Raw genomic sequence first — 20,369 nt, forward strand, 5'->3', positions numbered from 1 at the left:
AATTGTTTCTTGGGTATTCAGAGCTTTCTGAAGCTAGTATCTCCTTATCAGTGACTACATATTATGTGTGTTCTTTTGTGACTAGGTTACCTCACTCAGAATGATAGTCTCTAGCTCCATCTGTTTAAGAAGTATGCATTTTATTATGTTAAAAATGTTGATTTTGCAGAAGAAGATAGTCCCACCGAAGATATATGAGCATGGGCTATGAGCCAAGCTGTTTTCCTGGTAGAATGTAATTTTCCATAAAAGTAACTTTTCTTCACAAAATAAAATACTGTTTTTGGTATTGAAGAAGCAGAGAAGAGGACCATGATAGGCGAGAATATTCCCGAGGCTACCACACCACAGACTAGCCAAAGGTCTCACTGAGCTAAGGAGCAGAACAGGCACACATTCTGTGCAAAGGGATGAGGCTAGCCACCCCAAAGGCTCCACACAAAGCGAACTTTTAACAGTTGGACACTCTCATCAAAGGACATTTAAAATTATAATTCCAGTGGTGGAATAGGAAAACAATGTCTCAATAGAAAATTGCATTGTGATAAGATCCTGTGGACCTCCAAAAGGAGAAGTTGATTCATTATGTGCAGTGCAAGAAGAATGGGGTTCCAGCCTTGTCCAAACCAATGACAGGACTCAGTTTTAAGGAAAAGGACAATTGTTGGTTCTCAACAAGTGAAAATTATGACTCGTGAATAAATTTATGCTCCTGTGAATAAAACTATAACATGTCGCGCCCAACCTCGACCAGCAAGGAAGACATGACCCGGGGAAGATCTTCTTCAAGCAGTTTATTCAGGATCCTTGAAGAAGCTCCTGCTTCTGCCTCTGCCTCTGCCTCTGCCTCTGCCTCTGCCTCTGCCTCTGCCTCTGCCTCTGCCTCTACCTCTGCCTCCGGGGGCATGCCCACACGGCTTAAATCCCCTTCTGCCTGCCAACCACCATAAGCCACTTGGACCCTGCAGATAGGCTGCTTCAATGCGGAAACAGGCAAGATAAACAGGCACAGCCAAATAATTTTTTTTATGACTGAGAGCACTCACCACCAAGGAGGTGGAAGGTGGAAACCAGCACCATCTTCAGGGCATGGCACCTTGCAGCTCTCTGCAGTTCCCCCTTTTTTATTTTTGCCTGAGAGAATGCCTGTCCTAGGTTTCCTCTTGTGGCAGTGCCCCTTACACGTCTTTGGAGGACAAACAGCATTGGTTTGATCCGTGTCTTAGGTTGGTGACATCCCCAGGGAGTCTTACCTATTACTGACTACTTCTCTAGCATGCCAAGAGGCCTTTTATTCTTGGTACATAACTGTAAGCCATGCTTGGGGGGACTGTCCTTCCTCAATGGCTATGAATGCCTGGACAACCATAGCTGCATGCTGTTTCTGAGCAAACCTTATCCTGCAAAGGCACCACAGGCCCACAATGGAGGCAAGCAACAAGAAGCCAGCCATGGCTTCCATTCCCACCCACACTTTTAGATGATGCATGGTGGCAGCAATCCAAGATGACAGTACAGTAGCCAATCGCTAGAGCAATGGGGAGCCCACTTAGGCTGGTGGGGTACCGGCTCCTCAAGCAGGCCACCATCCACTCACCCAGGAAGCATTGACTAGGTACCTGGTATTAGTAGTAGGGACATCAAACCAAGCCGCAGATTGATTATATAAGGATATGCACTTACTACTATCACTAATATTCCTTATCCTACAAAAACATAAGCTTCCTGCCAAGCTAAAACTTCTATTTTCATTAATGCTAGCAAGCTCTCTATCTAAAGGCAAGAAGGACAAAACTAAACTCTTATTGGTACTAAAAAAGCAGGGATACACTTTTGCATCATGACGTATCAGCAGGGGTCTCAGGAACACTGACAGAATCCCCCATCGTGGCACTGCCTGAGCTGGTGTCCAGGCCAGGCTGATGATCGCCAGCATTGACAGAATCTTCATGTTTGTTGCACTTCCTTGTAAGTCTCTCAGGGACCCACAACAGTTCTTGACGATCCTGGGGAAACACACAATCCAGTGATCACATCCTTCCATTTGACATAGCCCTTCAAGCCTCCTCCTTGGTGCTGATGTCGGTCAGTGGCAGAGAGGTCATCAACATCCAAAATTTAAAAAATTGAGAGTAAAAAGGGCTAAGGATATTCTTTCCTTGGGGGTCCTGTCTTGACCTATTCCCCCTTTTTGTTTTATTAAGTATTCTTTCAGGGTACAGTGAGCATGTTCTACAATTCTCTGTCCCTGGGGGTTATAGGGTAAGCCATGATTAAGTTGAGTTTCCATTTGTTTACAAAAGGAAGTGAATGACTGTGCCATATAGGCTGGTCCATTATCAGTCTTTAGCTGTTGTGGTTTTCCCCACGCAGCCCAGGCTTCTAAACAATGTCCAATGACATTTCGAGCTTTCTCTCTGCTCAAAGGTGTGGCATGAATAACACCCAAGCAGGTGTCCAAAGACACATGAACATATTTCAAGGCTCCAGATTCTGAAATGTGTGTAACATCCATCTGCCATATTTTTAATGGCATCAATCCTCTAGGATTCGCCCTGAAATCAGGTGGGTGACAAAAAATCATGCATTGTGGACAATCCAAGACCACCTGTCTGGCATCAGCTCTAGACAGAAGGAACTTCTGTTGAAGGGTCCTAGGATTTATATGAAATTGCTGATGAAACTGTCTAGCTTGATCTAGGGATGAGCTCAGGAAAACACACCCCTTCCTAATCCAATGATCCACAACATCATTTCCTTCACTAAAAGGTCGGCGCAAGCCGGTATGTGCTCTAATATGCTGTATATAAAAACACTATTTTCTTAACCAAATTAATTTTTGTAATTCCCATAATAAGGTATATATGGTACTAGTCAATTTAATAGGACTTGCCAACTCTAAAATCTTAACTGCATTCACTTCATAAGCTGAATCAGAAATTAAGTTGAAAGCAAAATAACATTTTTTAAATACCTCAATTACAATCTTTAACTCTACAATTTGGGGGGATCCCAGTTGAAATTGACATAATACAGGATCTTTGTGTTCAATCATATAGGCCCCGCAGCCTGTTTTACAACCATCTGTGAATATATTTGGTGCTCCTCTACATGGACAAGGGGAGGTTATCCTCGGAAAAACCACAGGATGTTCCTTTAAAAATGATAATAGCGGGCACTTTGGATAATGATTATCTATCATCCTATCAAACACACAATGCAATATAGCCCATTCATCCACAGTGCCACATAAGGTCTTAACCTGTTGACTGGAATATGATACTATGAGCGATGCCAGAGGCATGCCAAAAAATTGTAAACATTGTTGAATCCCAGTCTGAGCCAACCTATAATAATTGTAATGGTATCTCCCCGGGGGGGGGGGGGTTCTTCTTCCTCCTTGAGCTGTAATTTTTTCTCCCCTTTCTCCATTTCTCTCTCAGAGACTGTTTTTCAACCCTCTCTATTAAAGCCTGTACTTCCTCATTGGTGTCCGACCATTCTGTCTCTGTCTCTTCTTTGCTCCCCACTTCCTCAGATCACTCCTCTTGGAGCATCTCTAGGGCAACCTGCCCCTTCTCTACTGCCCTTTTGCAGCATTCCTGGTGTTCAAGGGAGCTATACACCAGCCTCCACACAGGCCAGACTCCGGGCTTTAACGTCCCTTGGTCCCACGCGAAATCCAGATCTTTCCCTAATTTATCCCAGAACGCCACATATAGGTTTTCTGAGACTGCAAACCAAGGTGCAATTGTATCACACTCATTCAAAAATCTTTCTAGTGTGCTCTTCTTCATTTTGAGGTTTTTCTTCGACAAGAGTAGCTCTTGAAGTGCCAGAAAAATTGGATGACACTGAGAAGTTCCCATCTTAAATCTTTTACTTTCAGTTTGCTGTTGCAGCGAGAAGCCTTTCACTTTCGTTTTGCTGCGGCAGCAACTTCCTCACTCAATGCCCGAGACTTTATTACCGCTTGTCTCCATGGTCTTTATGGTCCCACCTGACCTTGGGAACTTTCCAGCACTGCCTTGACTGCAAGAAGTTCTGATCTTGAGCGGAGGTTCCCAGGTTTCGGCACCACTTGTCGAGCCCAACCTCAACCAGCAAGGAAGACACGACCAGGGAAGATTCTCTTCAAGCAGTTTATTCAGTAATCTTGTACAAGCTTCTTCTTCAGCTTCTGTGTTTGTCTCTGCCCGCGGGGAACACACACACAGGCTCAAATCCCCTTTTGCCCACCAACCCCTGTAAGCCACATGGGCCCTGCTGATAGGTTGCTTCAATGTGGAAGCAGGCAAGCTGAACAGGCACAGCCAAATAATGACTTGTTTATGACTGAGAGCCCTCGCCACCAAGGAGGCAGAAGGCGGAAACCAGTACCATCTTCAGGGTGCCGCATCTTGCAGCTCTCCACAATAACATAAAAATATAAATTAAACATAATAAACATTTTTTCATTCTTTCTAATAGATCTGTACTATTTAAATGTCTTTCACCTTTTATATAATAAAATTATCTCTGTAGTAATTATTGCAGATTTACCTAAACTGAATATTATTTATTAATACTGTTAATTATCTAAAAATACCCTTTAAATCACAAAGCATAGTATAGTATAGGGCTTACTCTCTTAAATTTCAAATAATTGGGGCTCACCTGAAGCAATACTTGTAATTTAGAAAATACTTAGCTAATAAACAAAGCTTGATAAAAGGGATATGATGTTTATAGCAAAATCAGGTCCAAAGTGAATTGTTTTTATGGCCTATTTTACGAAAAATAAGAGAGATGGTAAAGAAAAAAATTTCCATATGGTTCTATAAAATCATTCCACATTCAAATACATGAATATGATCTTTGCATCAAGGATAAGCTTTACAATCAGTGTGCTATCTTATGGATTTTTAATATTATATAGATTATAGGGATTGAAAAATTGATTATGTCTTACATAACATACAGACATGAAGTAATAATAAAACTCTCTAGTTAATTTGGGAGTATGAGGTACAAAGGTGGGGTTATCAAATATTAATTTGACTGAGAAAATACAGCAGAAAGTATTATTATAACCTTGCATTTGTTTATTTGCTGTTGGTCTTAGACCACTGTAAGTTTTGAATTGGTTACTCAAGTCCATGTGAAAATTACAATTACTGTGGTGGAAAAGAAAGAAAGATGAGGATTAAAAAAGAGATATCAGTGACCATTTCTTTTAGAGCAAATGGCTCAATCTACCTTGGTCAAATAAATGGTCCTTTGTATTCCCAAATATTACCTAGAAATCCTCTTAAGTAGATGCCTACATAGAGGCTTTTAAAGTTCTTTTCTTTAGCTTCAGCTGTGTTAGAATACACAGGGACTGCTGTGGTGGTGCTATTGGGCTCTACTGGAGACATTTTGTCCTGGGTGTTATTGATTGTGTTTTTATACTGGTATCTAATCATCTGGAATGGGGAATCTTATAACTGTAATTGTTAATATCTGGTTTTGACTATGTGGGGATGGTTCTTTGTTCCTTTGTTTATGTCTCTTCTCTAGCTATTAGAAGACTATGCTGCCTATGACTTGCTTGGTAGAAAACTTGTGTGGACCAAATAGTATGGTTACTGGAAGTTCCAAATAATGTATTTCTGGGTATTAGAAGTTGACACTTCTAATTAGGAATAAGAATGATATTTTTATAGAAATGTGCTGTTTTATTATGAAGTGTCGCACAAAATGAAAATATCTCAAAAAGAAAGCTAGGCTAACAACCTCCACCTACATACAGAATTGGGGGAAGATGAGGCAATGTGTTTTCTCCTTGTGCAGGATGGGTGGGAAGGTATAAACAGAACCAATCTAAAAATGTATTATGTTACCCAATCCTGAAAGGGGGTCCCAGACGACCTAGTCACCTCTTCTAAAAGCTTAATAAGGGCATCTTAGCAGAGCTCCTAGGTAGGCACTAGGCATTTTGTCTTCTGTTTTTTTTTTCCCACTCAGACCCTACGTGGTTCAACAATACAATCTGGGGCAGGACAGACAAGGGAGCTCTGGGAGGAACTCTCCCAGCACCACTGCCCTGGGCTCTGGTCCCTTGTTTCTATCTAGTTCCTGGGGACATTATATTTAATATGTTTGATATGTTTAATATATTTAATATAAATACACGAAGAAATAGAAAATATGAAATCTGAGAAACTGAGGGAAAGTGCGGGACTTGGGAAGAAAATGGAGCCGTAGACCTTGCTCAGGCCAACTTGACCTCTTTTTTGACCCTTTGGCTTCTGGATTCTCTTCCTTGGTTTCTCCTCTTCTGTGACTTCTTTTTTCTCTTCAGGATCTCTTTCTTTCTCATCCTCTGTTTTGATTCCTTTGGATCTTTTAACGTTAGAAGAGTTCTTGCAATCACCTTTTTCCTCTTCATCAGGTCAGAAAATTCTTCCTCACAGGAAATACGTTTGTCAGAGGAGCTGATTGAGATGTGTTTGCCAGAGTGTTTCTCCTCCTCATCACCACTCTCTTTTGGAATGGCATCCTCAGTTTTGGCCTACATTTTGACCCCAAGAGCATGGGGCAGTTTTCTTAAGTTCTCAAAGGGCTGCTGCTTGATCTTATCCAGGTATTAGTGGGTAGCAGTAGTAACAGTCTTTCCTCTTGGTGCCCTAAGTCTGGGCCATCTTGCTTGCTGCCCAGCCCTCCCATCAGTTTTGAGGGAGTTCAGAGGAGGAAGGAGAGCAGTGTTCCACCAGGATCTGCAGATTTAGTTTCCTTAGAATGGGGCAGAAGTAATGACAGGCTGCAGGACTGGGAATTAGGAAGGGGGATTAGACTTAATGAAATGGAAGGAGATGGGAAAGTCTGCTTACCAAATTTAAATCAAGATCAGATAATGTAAGAAAACCTTTAACCCCTGGCAAAAAGGATGTCATTAAAAATATCCCAAACTAGACAAAGCATGGATCAACATGATTTTAGCACCTTATTCCACCAGACTTTGAAAGAATATTTAATGGCAATACTCCACATATCATGTCACAGAATAGAAATAAAAGAAACTGTGCCCAATTTACTTTATAAAACTACCCTTACTTCTGATAACAAACCATATAGAAACTCAATAAAGAAAGAAAATTACAGACCAATATTCTTTATGAACACACATGCAAAATTTCTCCATAAAATATTTGCAAATTGAACCTACAGACACATTGAGAAGATCAACTACCGTGATTAAATAGGTTTCATCCCAGAGATGCAAGAATGGTTCAATATATAAAAATCAATAAATGTAATTTATTTTGTAAACAAACTGATAAAAATAATACATGATCTTCTCCTTAAGGTTGGAAAAGGGCCTTTGACAAAATACAACATCTCTTTATGTTATAAGTCAGAGAGAGAGAATAAGAATATTTGGGATATACCACATTAAAATAAAGACAGTTTGCAGAAAGCCCATAGCCAACAATAACTTAAATGAAAAGAAACTCAAAGGAATTCTTTTAAAATCTAGAACAAGGAAAGGATGTCGACTCACTCCATACCTACTCAACATAGTTCTTGACATCTTAGCTAGAGCAATAAGACAGCTGAAGAAGATCAGGGGAATACAAATAGAAAATGAAGAATCTAAAGTATTTTTATTTTAAGTTGGTAGGAGAGTATATAGAAGTTTGCCTAAAAAATCACTCTGGCAAGGCCTACAGATGATAATGCTTTCAACCACATAATAGTATTAAAAAATCAAAGCACAAGAATTAGGGTCTTCCTACATACAAATGACAAAGGACTAAGGAAGGAGTCAGAGAAACACCTTTCACAATAGCCTCAAATAGTACAAAATATTTTGAGATAACTCTAATCTAACAATTGAAAGACTGTGATTAAAAAAATCAAGTCTTTCAAGAAAAAGATTTAAGATGGTATCAGAAAATGGAAAGATGGCTCATGCTCATAGATGGGTAGGATTAATATTGTAAATTGGTCATCTTACCATAAGCAGTACACATTCTCTACATTCCTCATCAAAAATCTAACACAGTTTTTCACAGAATTTGAAAAGAAACCTCTCAGTTTTATATGGAAACCAAAGAGGGCAGGAATAGAACAATTCAGAACAATGAAAGAACTGGTGGACTATCATAATTCTCAGATTCAATTTGTACTACAAAGCTATAGTAATAAAAACAGCGCAGTATTAGGGGAAATGCTGATTGATGGAACTGAACTGAAGACAGAGACATAAATCCACACACATATAGACACCTGAGTTTTGTTTATAAAGAAGTCAGAAAGACAGACAGGAAAATGAAGACAGCATTTTTAAAAAACCATGCTATTCAAGATGGATGTCTGCATGTAGAAGAATGTAAATAAATCCATACTGTTCACTCTGAAAAAAACTGATGCCAAATGGACCAAAGACCTCAAAATACTACCAGACACCCTCAACCTGAGTAAAAAAAAAAATGAAAGAAAGTGGGGGATAGCCTTGAACTCATTGACACAGGAGAAGACTTCCTAAAAATTAACATCATTAGTTCAGGCACTAAGATCACCTATTAATTAATGAAACCCTGTGAAATGGAAAAGCGTTTGCCTCTCTGTAAGGCAGAGGACAGCATATTTCAACAAAGCACCAACCTAGAGAATGGAAAAGAATTTTATCAACTCTACACTTAATAAAATGCTCCAGGATGTTTGACCTTGAGAATGTGGTATTTTCTGAAAAAGAAAAAAAAATGTTTCTAGTTGTGTGATTCAGACTTTAGCACTAATACCATTAATGCCTTTGGCTAGAATAGAGATGTGCCCTTAGTACACTTTCATAATCACAAACAATGAAGGTAAAGTTAGTTTATAAATGGAAGCAAACATCTTTGAAAATGATGTCTAATTAGTGACTAAGTGAAAAGTAAGAGAAATATTTGACAGAATAAGATATGCCCAAACCCCTTATAAAGAGAAAGGAAAGGGAAGCTACTTAAGGAACAGTGCAGAGGACAGAATAAGAAAACAGATCTACTGGGAGAATTTTACAGAGAGAGAACAGTCTGGACACAGGTGAACAAAGAATGAGTCAGAGAATGAAAAGTAGTCAGAAGATTAAAACATCCTGCCAAAGACAGATTGAGGACAAGAAGAGCAATTCAGTAAGAAACTGAGAGAAACCAGTTTGACTCAATCGTCTTTGAGAGGAGTTTGAACCAGAACAGCTGAGTTGCACCAGACACACAGAGCTCAGAAAGAACAAGAAAGTGTGCCCTTGTTCAGCAGTAAGTCTTAAAAGCAGAAAGCATTAGAGGCTTAGATAAAATTGTAAGGAGGGTAGAAGCTTCCAGGACTAGGCCTAGTTTAGTTGAGTAAGACAATAATTCTCCAAGGCAAAACAGAATAAAAGTTACTGTTAGATAAATGACTAATATCCAAAACATATAAAGAACTGAAGAAACCGTATATAAAAAAACCAAAACACCCAGTTAAAAGATGAGGCCCAGTTCTAGACAGAGGACGGTGCAATAGAGGAGACACAAATGACCAGCAGACATTTAAGTGATGTTCAATTTTTCTGTCCATCAGGGAAATTCAATATCTAAACTGTTCTAAGATTCTATCTTACATCTATCAAAATCTCCAAGATCCATAACACACGTGATCACTCCTGCTGGTAAGAATGTGGAGCAAGGGAAACATTCATCCATTGGTGATAGATAGAAATACAAACTTTCACAGCTACTTTAGAAAACAGTGGTGGTTCCTTAAAAGACGGAGAATTGGTCTACATCTATAGTATTCTCTCCCCTAGGCCTGCAGGGCACTGCGCCAGTCTCAAAGGACACTCTTTCAGGCATGCTCTGTACTGCCCCATTCATAATACACAGAAGCTGGAAACAACCTAGATGTCCCTCATCTGACAAATGGGTAAATAAAATGTGTTACTTTTACATTCTGGACTATTATTCAACTGTTAAAGAAATGAAATCATGGAATTTGCAGACGAATTAATGGAACTAGAAAAAATCATTCGGATTGAGATAACGAAGACCAAGATAGATAAATATGTTATCTATTGATCATATGTGTAAAGCTATGGACGTATATATGCTATTAAATAAATGATAACCAGCTGTATTCTATAGTACCTGAGAGGTCAAGTATAGAGAGAACGGGAAATGCAATCAGAATGTGTTGCGTGAGAGAATAATCAATTTTAAACAGAAAAAGAGGTACAGGAGTAACGACTCTTTAACCTCAGGGCAGCACATCACTTACAGAGTTCCCACAGGAGATCGATCATCTTGTTAAATAAGAAAATAGTGTTTTTAAAAAGCCCACAAGTCTCAATGTTTTACATAATTTTGTGACTTTGGGAATTCATTAGTGCTTTACCCAGTGACTAATAGGATAATGTGCTAAGCAACGCATGAGCAGGGACCAGGTAGACAGCTCCTACACAATGACATTCCTCTTATTTTATGAAGATATTAAGCAAAGGTAATATTTCTTAGGGCATAAATACTTGGTAAGAATACCTGAGATGACATAAAAATCCATAAACCAGAGCTTTAAAAATTCATTTTTCAGGCATGAGGCTAAAGGGACACTGTCAATTTAACTACCTCTTGTGACACCCAGAAAAATTCTCTTTCTGGCCCCCAATTAGCAGCTGCTGATAGTTTGTGCTGTTCTGTTTTGTTCTCTGTGAGGTGAAATCTCATGCTCCGTACTTCCCTCCATGAATGTTAGAGGTTCCACAGATAAAACATTTCACTAGTCTTGTTTATTGTGTGATGACCTCTCTGTAGACCTGACCTATTAGTAAAGGCTAAAGAAAAATCTCAGGCATTTTCTTTTGGAGTTATCACCATTAAAGAAGACAGAAACAATAAAGTTGTGTTGTTGAGAGCTAAGGACACAGCTAAGCAAGCTCCCAGAACGTTGGTTGTGAAGCACCAAGGACAAGTATAGTTTCCCTCATACATTCACACATACATAAGGAGCAGTCACACATTCAGCTCTTTGAATTCAGTGTCACTAACAAACAAGACCAGAAAAGACAGTGGTGTGTTTAAACTGGGACACATATGTGAAACACAACAGGGTAAAACTCCCTAATTTAGTAGATGGTTCAAAATGAAATTGCAAAGTGATATGGAGTGGCAATTGAGTTTTAAAAAGAAAAAGTAAGCAATAAGAGTTGCCATCTAATTCTTATTAGCTGCTTTGAATTGTTCCTTTACACAAAATATATCAGGAGGCAAAGTCTCTCATCCATAGTGGCTACTAAATCACATCCCTAGACACATATATAGAGCTTGATATTTTCTAAATTTGTGATTCAAATTCTGAAATACTGGATATTCATAGTTCTACAAAATCATTTGTAAAAGTTTTCAAAAAACAATTCCTCATTAGATGTTTGAAAGAAAGTCCAAGTAGTTTAAATAATAAGATGAAGAGGTATGATTTTCAACCCACATCTCCATTTAGCCAGTTAGAAAACACTAAACATAAAAAAAAAAAAAAAACAGAAACATGTTTCCTCCTTTTCAAGTAGCATCTCCAATCAATCAATTAATTAATTCTGGTAATATATGTATGTCTAGTGAGTAATCACTTACCCTTACATTTCTTTTATTGCTTAAAGCAACAGCTACACAAAAGCTAGTGTAGCCTTACTATAACCAAAAGGACATATTACATTCATTTGTTGTATTTTACATTAGGTGACATACCATAAAAATATTGTTACTATTATTTATGCTGCTACCATATACAATGATTGAAATAATATAAGTTATACTGTGTAATTTCATTATTCCAGAAAAAGAAAACCTTGGAGCACAGAGAGGTACTTACTTAAAGCTACTTTGGAATTCCCTCTTACCCAGTCTGAATGTCTATTATCAAGACAAACCAAGTGCGACAAACATTTGTCACTGTGTGGACACACTATGTTGAGCTAGAGTGTAATCTATCCAGCAATTATGGAAGTCAGAGAAATGAATATAAGAACTACCACAGGTCTGGATATATCCTTTAAGCATTAGTCAACACATCATAGAGACATTCGCACAGAAGTGTTTACTGTAGCACTGTTCACAATAGCTGAGTATAGGCACAACCTAGGTGTCAGTCAACATAGAGATGGGTAAAGAAAGGCATGGCATGTCAACAAAAGAACTATTTTCAGCCATGAAGACCAACAGATGTATTTCAATAGAGGAATAAATTTAAATGTTTGAGAGTAACCTGTGTTTGCAGGAAGTCTGGAATAAATGCACAGCATCTGTAGTACTGAGAGGTGCTGCATGGGGATCTGGGATAATGCCACTACATGAATTAGTTTGCCTCAAAGAAAAAAATTGTCTGCTCCCTGTCCTGCGTGTGATCACGTAGGCATATACGACAGAAGTATAGAAGCTTGGTGATTATCTAGTAGAATTATCTAGTAGAAAATGATCAACGAGAGGGGAAGAGATTAAAAGGAGATAACAGTGTGCAAGACAAGATGCTCCGTGCACACTAGTGTGATAATGTTTTAATGTTAACATAGTACCATGTACATGTGAATATAAGTGGTGAAAATTAAATGGATGAAAATCATTTTAACAAGTAAATTTTTAAACAGAATATGAAGCATATATAACACAGATCATATGTAGGTTCTTACCTAGAGTAGATGTATCTGTGTGCATATGAATAAGAACAGGTAAAATATACCATATTGGAAAGGCAAAGGAAGGTTGTGATGGGTGAGAGGGGAAAATAGACTGTAGATCCTTGATTCACCTGCGTCATGAAAAGTAATATCAAGCTAATGATATTCCTAGTTTTAACTCAGTGACACATATTTTTATTGAGGGACAGATTATGATAGATAAGAGTATAAAAACATAATTGGTACTAAAGGAGCAGAATCTAAAGTGAAGCTCCAGAGCTTAATGATGACTATTCTAACTGTGTAGAAGGTCATCGCACTGTATGGACTCAGGATCTAGAAAATGATTCTTAAAATGGCTATCCTTTTATTGGCTACAAGAATTATAATGATGCTATGCTGTGCTTACAGACAGGAGCCTAGCACCCCTCACCTCTGAGTAGTCCTACCAGCAGCTGACTGAGACAGAAATAGATACTTTCACCCAACCATTGGACTGAAGTGGCCGCTTTGGATGAATTAATGGAAGGATTGAAGAAGCTGAAGGTGAGGGTGACCTCATAGCAAGACCAGCATTCTTAGCTAACCTAGACTCCAGGGAGATCCCAGAGACTGAGCCACCAACCAGGAAGCATATAGAGGTTGCTCTGAGGCTCCTGGCATGTATATAATAGAGGACTGCCTAGTCTGGTCCCAGTGGAAGAAGATGTGCCTAATCATGGAGAAACCTGAGGCTCTTGGGAAGGAGGAGTTCTGGTGGGGGGTAATAGTGGAGGCACAGGGGAGAAGGAATGGGAAAAAAAAACTATGGGAGGGGAGACTGGGAGGGGCAACAGCTACAATATAAATAAGTAAAATAGTTTACAAAATAAAAGTTACTCTAATTTTATTAGAAGAGGCATGAGTTGTTCTAAGAGAAGATTCATCTGTATTGAGAAAAAAGGTTTGGGTACTGTGTGATCACACACAGACTGGATGGAGCTCACACCATGTGGCATGTTCCCTGTATGCTCACACAAATATGTAGGATGTTGTTTTCCTTCTGGATTCAGTGTTTCCTGTTCTCATAAATTTTTTATATGCCATCACTACTCTCTAGTAAAATAATAATTTTGACCCAGTGCCTGTAGATACCAGAATACTATGGTTTCCTTTTTAGTCTCAGGGGTTCACAGTAAAGAGATTACTAGTTTTTTTCAGAAGAGATCTTGAACTTGGGATGTGTGAATAGTCAGGAGTGTTAAAAGTAGGAAATTCTTGAAGATAGAGTCAGTCCATTTTGTAATATGAGATGCCGTATCTTTTTAGGGCTATGGTATAATGTTGTAAAATTAAATGTTTCCAAGATTCTTATCTTTTGCATACCTGTTCCGAAAAGAGTGGCACTATTTGGGAAGTCTGTCAAACTTGTAGGAGGCAGAGCATAAACGGTAGGAATTGTCTCATGGGGTGAACCTCTGAATATTGGACCTTGATTCCTGCTGTTATATCTTCTGCCTGATCTCCCATTTTGTAAAATTTACAGTTGTCAAGAACTGAAGCTGCTCTGCTATAATTCCCCGAATATGATGCACTAAAATCCTTTCAAACAGTGAAGCACAAAAAGTCTTTTACTATCCTATTAAATTGCTGTTTACAGATATTATGACCACAGTGATGTAAAAAGTATATATACATTTACACCACAACGTAAAGGCTAGGCAAAGGCTTTAAGATCGGAGTTAGAAATGGTTTCATTCACAATGAAAGTATCTACCTAGCATGGCTTAAGGCTGACACAGGGTCCCATTGTGTCAATGGCATGTTAAAGAGGACATTGACTGGAGGTCTTTCTACCAGAGAAAAGTTGCCGAAGTATGAGGATAATGAAGTCTTTCTACCATCAATGGATGTGCAAAAGATAAAGAAAAGTCAGTGGTGGTCAGAATAGACTGAATAAAGGATCTGTATTGTTAACCATGTTCCTCTCTGATTTTTTTTCTACAAGATTAACCAAAAATCAGAATTTACACATAAGCCAGAATATGTAATTTAATACCAAATTTCACAACACACCATTAGAAATCCTAAGTTCAAATCTCACTGATATCTAACATGAATGCTGGTTAAGAAGCCAGAATCACGGAACAAACCAAATTTTGCTCAGTTAGTTCAAAACTCTACTTTTCATTAGAGAAGGCCAATTTTCTAGGACTAAGCTCAAAGACAGGATCCTTAAGAAGCTGCATGTGTTAGTTCTGAGGCACACTGAAGGCTGTGTTCCACCTGCACACAAGCCGAATTCAGAGGAAATCTAAGGAAGCAGATGGAAAAGGAGGGCAGACAGCAACTGTGGCCTTGGTTTGGGGAAATTCACTGGCTGGATCAACAACTAAAAATGAAGATAGTAAAACAGTGTTTATCTAGTGTGATCTATGACCCCTCTAAGGTCTCAGAGATAACTAGTTTTGTATATCTACATTTGTGGTTCATAAAGCTGAGAACCTACTTAGAATAGTTCTATCAGTTTGCTAGCAAAGTCTGTTGCACCAGGAATAGTAACCCAACCCATGTCACCTCTACTGTGCAGTCCATTCTCTCACACTTACTGATTGCTTGTTGGGAATCTTGTCAGATCCCTACACCATAGGCTTGCTTGCAAGAAACTGGGCAGAAAGGGAACAGTAAGAACTCTGTGTTCTTAGAACTTGCTCTTCTCAACCGTACTGCTAGAGAAAAAATACAGTTCAGCACAAAGGTTTTAATATATAAATGCAGTAGTAATAAATTTTTCAGTCTCCTATCTCCTAGAATAAATATCTTATAGCACTTAGAATTTATAATATACTTTGGAATTTACTCAACATTCTGATTTTTTTCTTTTAGGTAAGTACTCAATAACATTGAGTAGAGGCATCAGATTCATTCATTTTTTTCTTTCATATTTGTCTTTTCCTATAAAGATGGATGTGTAATATGTGCCTATCTTGTGACTGCAAATAGCACATAGGGATAAATGCGAGTGAGGAAATACAATTCCAGGTCCTCTGGAGGAGCAGCAAAATATCTTCACAGCTGAGCTTTCTCCCGAGCCTGGATGCCACGTCAGAAGCAAAATATTTCTTTATATAGTTAGGTTTCATTTCTTATAGTGAAGATTTTTTATTAATATTATTTCATTGGCTAACATAAATGACCAGCTGTAAAACTTTGGAATTGCCTACAGTTTTATTGTTCTAATAGATTACCATTACTTTCTATGTAGTGTATTAGTTATACAAAGCTTCAAATCCCTGAAACTCTATATGAGATACTGAAAAGAAACAAGCAGATTGGTTTTCTCTAGTGCTGAAAAAATTTCCCTCATCTAGGAGCTATGTCAAAAACATACTGCATATAAACCAACACTGTCAGAGGACAAGAAAAAGTCATACTCACTTTGCATCCTGGTTATATTATAAAAAGACTCTGAGGACTGGAGCCCATATAAACACATTAGATAAACAATATTTAAGTAAAAGGAAACTGAATTTTGTCAAGTAGTATCTGAAACAATTACCCAAGCACATATGGCTTGATTTCCTTCATTTTCTTTCAAGCAGCTGTGAATGAATCCTAAGAGAGTTCACTCCAGGCAAATTTGCTGTAATACATAAGTCAGCCTCAGTGTAGCTCCTTTTCTGCAGGGGACCATGGAAAAGTTCATGCCGTTCAGTGTAGCTCCTTTTCTGCAGGGGACCATGGAAACATTCATGCCGTTCAGCTTTAACCTACATTTCACATCACACCACTCTCACATAGTAAGGGAAAAAGGAGAAGACTTTTCTCTCAAATACTTGCAACTTCTTTCTATCCTTTTTCTTTTTCTTTCCTTGGATGTTTATTAAATTTACATGTAAAATGTTATCCCCTTTCCCAGTTTCCCCTCCAGAAACCACTCTTCTATCACCCCTTCACATGCTTCTAGGAGGGTGTTCCTCCCCCCTACATTCTCTTGCCTCCCTGCCCTGCAATTCTTCTACACTGGGGCATAGAGCCATGACAGGACCATGGAAAGGGCCTTTCCTCCCACTGATGCCTTCCCTACAAGTCTGTTTTTTTTAACAACTTTATTTGACTAAACAAAAATCAATGTACAGATTTTAAGCAATTTTTGCATGAAATTATACTATACATTTTTGTCAGTATTTATTTATTTTTGTTTTTTTTTTAAAGTATTGATAGTGTGATAAAGATCCCACCAGTAACAATGAGCATAAAGTACATGTAAAACAAGATGCAACCTGGAAATAGTCAAAGTTTTCTTGGTGTGTAAAGATTTTTTTTTTTTTTTTTTTTTTACAATGAGCAGACAGTACATGTAATACAGGGTACAACTTGGAATTTGTCAATGTGTTCTTGGTGGGTAAGGATTGATCATGACTATATTTTTTTTGTTTTGTTTTGTTTTTTTCTTGGACTTCATACAGTCTGTGAGTTGTTTCTGGGGCAGTGCGAGCCTCAGGGGTTAGCATCCCACTATCAGTGACTGCATATTATGTCTGTTCTTTTGTGACTGGGTTATCTCACTCAGGATGATATTCTCAAGATGCAGTCATTTTCTTAAGAATTAGGTTAAGTCATTGTTTCTGGTGGCTGAGTCTTATTCCATTGTGTAAATGTACCACATTTTTGTATCCATTCATCATCTGAAGGACATCTGGGTACTTTCCATCTTCTGGCTATTATAAATAGAGCTGCTATGAAATTTGTGGTGAATATATCTCTGTTGTGTATTAAAGTGTCTCTGGGTATACACCCAGAAGTAGAATAGCTGGGTCTTCAGGTAGTACTATGTCCAATATTCTGAGGATTCGCCAGACTGATTTCCAGAGTGGTTGTATTAGTTTGCAACCCCACCAACAGTGGAGAAGTGTTCTTCTTTCTCTGCAACCTCCCCAGCATCTGTTGTCAACTGAGTTTTGGATCTTGGCCAATCTGACTAGTGTGAGGTGGAATCTCAGGGTTGTTTTGATTTGCATTTCTCTGATAGCCAAGGATGTCAAGCACTTACTCAGATGTTTCTCAGCCATTCGATATTCCTCAACTGAGAACGTTTTGTTTAGCTCTGTACCCCATTTTTAATAGGGTTTTTGGATTCTCTGGTGTCTAGCTTGTTGAGTTCTTTTTATACCTTGGATATTAGGCCTCTATCTGATGTGGAGTTGGTAAAGATCTTTTCCCATTCTGTTGGCTGCCATTTTGTTTTCTTCACAAGGTCCTTAGCCTTACAGAAACTTTGCAATCTCATTAAGTCCCTTTTGTTAATCCTTGACCTTAGAGCTTGAGCTATTGCTGTTTTGTTCAGGAAATTTTCTCCTGTGCCTATGTGTTCTAAGGTTTTCCCTACTTTCTCATCTAATAGTTTCAGTGTATCTGGTTTAATGTGGAGATCTTTGATCCACTTACACTTGAGCGTTGTACAAGGAGGGTCTATTTTCATTCTTTTGCATGCTGAGTGCCAGTTGGACCAACAACATTTGCTGAATAGGCTGCCCTTTTTCCATTGAATGTTTACAGCTCCTTTGTCAAAAATCAGGTGACCATATACATAAGGGCTCATTTCTGGATCTTTTATTCTATTCCATTGATCCACATGCCTATTTCTGTACCAGTACCATGCAGTTTTCAGCACAATTGCCTTGTAATATTGCTTGAGGTCAGGGATAGTGATTTCTGCAGATGTTTTCCTGTTGTTGAGGATGGATTTTGCTATTCTAGGTCTTTTGTTATTCCCTATGAAATTTCAAATTATTCTTTCCAATTCCATGAAGAACTGGGTTGGAATTTTGATGGGAATTGCATTGAATCTGTAGATTGCTTTTGGTAGGATGACCATTTTTAAAATGTTGATCTTTCGAATCCATGAGCATGGTAGATCTTTCCATTTTCTGAGATCATCCTCAATTTCCTTCTTTAGATGTTGAATTTCTTGTCATACAGGTCCTTCACTTGCTTAGTTAGAGTCACACCAAGGTATTTCATAGGTTTTGTGACTATTGTGAAGGGTATTTTTTCACTAATTTCTTTCTCCACATGTTTGTCCTTTGAGTATAGGAGGGCTAATGATTTGTTTGAGTTAATTCTGCAGCCAGCCACTTTGCTGAACTTGTTTATCAGCTGTAGCAGTTCTATGGTGGAATTTTTGGGGTCACATAAGTACACTATCATGTCACTGGCAAAGAGTGATGTTTTTATCTCCTCCTTTCTGATTTGTATCCTCTTGATCCCCTTTTGCTGTCTAATTGCTTCAGCCAGAATTTCCAGTACTATGTTGAATAGGTATGGGGAGAGTGGGCAGCCTTGTCAAGTCCCTGATTATAGTGGGATTGCTTCAAGATTCCCACCGTTAAGATTGATGTTGGCTGTTGGTTTGCTGTATATTGCTTTTATTATGTTTAAGTATGGACCTTGGATTCCTGTTCTTTCCAGCACTTTTAGCATGAAGGGGTGTTGAATTTTGTCAAATGCTTTCTTAGCATCTAGTGAGATGACCATGTGATTTTGTTCTTTGAGTTTGTTTATATGGTGGATTACATTGATGGATTTTCTTATATTAAACCATCTCTGCATCCAGGAATGAAGCCTACTTGGTCATGATGAATGATCCTTTTGATGTGTTCTTGGATTCAGTTTGCAAGGATTTTGTTGAGTAATTTTGTGTCAATGTTCATAAGTGAGATTGTTCTGATATTCTCTTTCCTTATAGGGTCTTTCTGTGGTTTAGGTACGAGGGTAATTGTAGCCTCGAATAATTAGTTAGGTAGTATTCCATCTGATTCTATCTTGTGGAAAAATTTGGAGAGTATTGGTGTTATATCCAAAATAAGTGTCTGATAAAATTCTGCATTGATCCCGTCTGGATCTGGGCTTTTTTTTGGTTGGAAGGCTTATGATGATGTCTTCTATTTCTTTAGGTGTTATAGGATTATTTTGAAGGTTTACATTGTCCTGGTTTAACTTTAAGATCTTGTATTTGTCTAGAAATTCGTCCATTTCCTCCAGATTTTCCAATTTCGTGGAGTATAAGTTTTTGTTGTAGGATCTGATGATTTCTAGAATTTCCTCAGGTTCAGTTGTTATGTCTCCAATTTTTTTTCTGATTTTGTTCATTTGTCTACTCTCTCTTTTCCCTCTAGTTAGTCTGGCTAGTGGTTTATCAATCTTTTTGATTTTCTCAAAGAACTAACTCTTGGTTTTGTTGATTTTTTCAATGGGTCTTTTTGTTTCTATTTGGTCTATTTCTGCCCTAATTTTGATTATTTCTTGCCGCCTACTCTTCTTGGGTATATCTGCTTCCTTTTGTTCTAGGGCTTTTAGCTGTGCTATCAGGTTGCTGATGTAAGCTCTCTCCAGTTTCATTTTGGAAGCACATAGGGCTATGAGTTTTCCTCTCAGTACTGATTTCATTGCATCCCATAGGTTTGGGTATGTTGTGTTTTCGTTTTCGTTCAATTCTAGAAAATCCTTAATTTCTTTCTTTATTTCTTCTTTGACCCTATTATCATTTAACAGAGTGTTGTTTAGTTTCCATGTGTATGTGGGCTTTTTGTTGTTTCTGTTTTTGTTAAAGACCAGCCTTAGACCATGGTGATCTGAGAGGATGCATGGGAGTATTTCAATCTTCTTATATTAATTGAGGCTCGTTTTGTGTCCAATTATGTGGTCAATTTTCGAAAAGGTGCCATGGGGTGATGAGAAA

The sequence above is a fragment of the Micromys minutus genome, assembly GCF_963924665.1.
Source record: "Micromys minutus genome assembly, chromosome: 26".
Classification (NCBI taxonomy): Eukaryota; Metazoa; Chordata; class Mammalia; order Rodentia; family Muridae; genus Micromys; species Micromys minutus.